Source organism: Gavialis gangeticus, unplaced genomic scaffold (assembly GCF_001723915.1).
Source record: "Gavialis gangeticus isolate Ggan-Ray unplaced genomic scaffold, GavGan_comp1, whole genome shotgun sequence".
In the NCBI taxonomy this organism is placed as follows: Eukaryota; Metazoa; Chordata; order Crocodylia; family Gavialidae; genus Gavialis; species Gavialis gangeticus.
In genome coordinates, this window is record NW_017729032.1 from 5,400,710 (window position 1) to 5,404,828 (window position 4,119).

Sequence of the window (4,119 nt, forward strand, 5' to 3'; positions counted from 1 at the left end):
GAAAGTCTGTTCACCAGAGTGCCCCAAGGGATGACAGGGTTGAACAGTCACAAACTCCACCGTGACTGATTCAGGCTGGACACAAGAAAGAACTTCTTCACTGTCTGAGCCCCCAAGGTCTGGAACAGACTGCCGCTGGAGGTGGTTCAAGCACCTACTTTGAACACCTTCAAGACACATTTGGATGCTTATCTTGCTGGGATCCTATGATCCCTGCTGACTTCCTGCCCCTGGGGCAAGAGGCTGGACTCAGTGATCCTCCGGGGTCCCTTCCAGCCCAAATGTCTATGAAATCTATGAAAGTTCATGCTCAAGTGCTTCGCTGGATCAGAGCCTTAAATATTTCAATACTGGTCACATCCGCCCTGACATACAAGATATTTCTTGTTCAAATCAAATAGGATAAGGATAACACTAATAACAGCTAAGCAAATAAATCTGAGATAATGAAAGGACAAAACACTGTAATCTAAAATAGAGTTGTTAATGTCAGTGCTTCATGCAACATCAAAGGCAAAACATATGACAATTTACAGAGTATAAAACAGGTCGAGTTTGCTAAAGACACCTTGTATTAATTACTGTATATTCATAGAAACTAATGAGGTTATTTATGTGTGAACGCAGGAAATGTATTGAAACATATACTTAACGTCTGAGATTTAGCTTGTTTGGAACATTTTCTTTTAGCAAGTAAAATAAGAAAAAGTAAGAGACAAAGGCAAATTACAGAGCCCTAGCCTTTCAGTCCAGAAAGGACCATTAGATTATCTCACATGACCTCCTGTATAACACAGGCCACCACTGTTACTTCTGTAGTGGACTGAATAACCTGTGTTTGACGGAAGCATGCCTTTCCAGATGTGCATCCAATCTTAAGGAGAGGATTTCAAGGAATGAAATTATATTTTGAGGGGTGGAAGGATAACTATTTCATGTGTTTTGAGGAAGGAATACAGTTAAGGACTTTGAAAAGCTTTTTTTTTTTGACAATCTAAAAATGCATTGCATTTTAGTTTTCTTTACAATAAAATACTTACAGTAGCCTCAAATTTATTGGTAATTAATTGCTTTTATGATGCAGTAGTCAAAAAAGAATTGTTGCGGCCTAGAGAATAGCCAGGAAAGAATTGGTTGGCCGAGAAAATAATATTGAAGGTTTACTTTATAAAGGATTGAATTTGCTGAATGTGCCCTGACATTTTTGAAAGGTGCGTGCAGCATGATAAATTCACTGGGTCCTTACAAATACGTTATTATTGTGCCTGCACTGTTGCTACTTAAAAGAAGTTGAAATAGTTGGGGACTTCTTAGGAGGAGGGAAAGATCATCCCTATTTAAATACTAATCCATTGTCTAACCTCTTAGCAAACCTACACGGTCAACCTGGACACAACACAAGGCATCCTAACCTGCCATAGGTAAAGCAGGGGGACCGCAGCAACCAACATCCTGCTGCTGCAAAAGTCCCATAAGACTGTCCATCAAACTGCTTCCTGTGGTATACACCAGATCTGCTCCACAGGCTTGTCTGGAAATGGAGCAAGACCCATGGCGCCTTTCTTCTCCTGCCTCCTTTGCATCGTCATCTGGCTGGGATGAGAAGGGCAGTGCTTTATTCACGTGACTTGCTATTGTGGCCTAGCTGTTTGTTGGGTCACACAGGGATGGACCCATTTTTTTTGCTTAATAATCATATGTGAAACTGTACAAGGGCTAATCAAAATGTGCTTCTATCTTAGGGAGCAAACTAATAAATGGAAGAAACCTTTCAGTGGGGCTTTGCATTACCATGTGCATTGCCTGAGGACTGCCAAATTAGCTGCCACATGTTGATGGAGGCTCTAAGCAATTATTTTCTTCCTGAGATATCTGCAGCAAACATGAACTTTGTGAAGGCTAAGGCATGTGTGCTGGTCAGAAACCAGCACAGGTATCCTCAGCCATGCGCCTCCATACCCCAAATTACTGTCAGGCAGTTCAGTACACTCTATGCGCTGTTAGATGCTCATTGATTATCCGGCTTTAGCCGCATCAACATTCAGTCCATCAATGTTCGAACACTACTCTGGGAAATAAATATCCATAAATCATTCTGCTAAAGCACCCCACCAAAATAAGGGCAAATGATGCTTCTAACTGAACTGTACAACTGATTGGAAGTAAGGGTTTCTGAAATAGCTTCTTGATTGAGAATATATGTCTCATTAATCTTTTAAACATAACAACACAAGCTGAATGGAAAAGAAAAACTGAGCTACTAGGCAGCCTGCCATGCTTGAGGCAAAAGGAGGGCTTCCAGGGTGAAGGCCCTGATTAAGCAAAGCACATTAGTAGGGGCTTACATTTCCATATCTGCTAAAATCAGCAGTATTTAATTCACCAAGGACCCTGAAGGCCCTCTGTTCCACCTAGCTGTCCCTGAGGTCTCCTCTTCTCAAAATACAGGTCCCCAAAATCCCTGGCTGGTTCCTGTGTAACTCTGGAGGCACTTAAATTCTTTAGACTCCTCCGATTTTGCCAGTAAAGTTTCCTTTGGTTTCTGAAGAACTGATTCTGGGTGCTCCTGCACCTGACCCTTGGCCGTACTGAGCACGACCCTCTCGCAATCACCTGACCCTTGGCCGTACTGAGCACGACCCTCTTGCAATCACCATTGCGAGAGGGTCGTGCCCATGCCCTGGGGCCCTAAAGGGGAGGGGCTCCAAGGCAACCCCTCGGGGAGGTGCTGAGTGCACGCCCTACTTTGGGTGATTGTTGTTGTGTCAAGTTCTGTATAGCTATGGGTATTCTTTAAGGGAGTTTATATGGCTGATGTGTTCTTAATGTATTAATATGTATATTTGCATTGTTACTTGGTAGGTCTAGGGAATATTATTATTCACTTATTTGTGTTATATAAGTTGATTCCCCATATATGTTTATCCTATTGTAACCTTAACTATCTTGTTTAATGTGTTAATTATTATACATGCTGTAAGTTATATGGTTTATGTGGATTGTGGGATACTATATGTAGTGTCACATGCTCAGCTTTATTGTAAATAGTTTATGTTTTATCTTAAGTATTTATTATAGTAATAAATTGTATATAGTTAAGCACTCGGTCTCAGCCAGGCTCTGTAGAGAGGAGAGGGAACTGCTCTAGTAGCCGGCCCCTCCATCAGCACCTTGCTTGACCCCCATCACTGTCACTGGAGGACAGGGCACACCCCCTGGGTGTACCTGGGCTACACAAACGTAGACCTGGTGAAACCTCTACTTATTACAAGAACTGGTATGGCATAGGCAGTGGCACTCATGCATTTCTTGGAACACCTGGATCCATTCCTGATTCCACTGCTGACTTGTATCAGCCTGGAGAAATGAGATCACTTTCCTGTGCCTCAATATCCTTGCTTAACTCTCTGTTACAGGCACTATAACATCTACCACTGTGATGATCTCTAAGTGAAATGATTAACAATCATCATTGCTTCGTCCTAACATTAATTGCAAACAAAGCAACTTGCCAAAGTAGGCGCAGCTAACATTTCCCATAAATAAGGCCAGATTAAAAAAGCAACAGCTGAAGCTTTTCTGCTCTTACTTCTATGAAATGTAGTGAAGCAAAACAAAATTTAATCCTTTTTCAAAGCATGCTGCAACATGTGGAGACCTGCAGAACTTTAGCGGCATGTTCCCAAGTGGGTCAATGGTGAAAAATGCCTGCTATTTCCACTTGAATAGAGGACAGGGACAGACCTCCTTCAGAAAAAGAAGTGTATTCTGATCATAAACAGGAAAGGGCAACACAGGACTCTTAACTAGACTAAGGACTGAGTGCTGTGTTGTACAGCAGAGAAGCTAATGTTTAATGACTCTTGACTGCAGGTTATCATTTTTTTTAAATCATCGGGATTGTCTCTATGTTCTTTTTGGGGAAGGAATCTGTGAAATTAACATTAGCAAAGACTCCAGCTTTTATCAGCAATACAGGAGGCAAAACGTATCTCCACCACTTTCCATCTTCCTTGTACAAATTAGAGATAAAGCTCTCCTTTTCTTGTGTAAGCTGGGAGGCCAATTTATTTTGATAGTTTCATAGTTTCCTAGTAGCTAGGGTCAGGAGGGACCTGA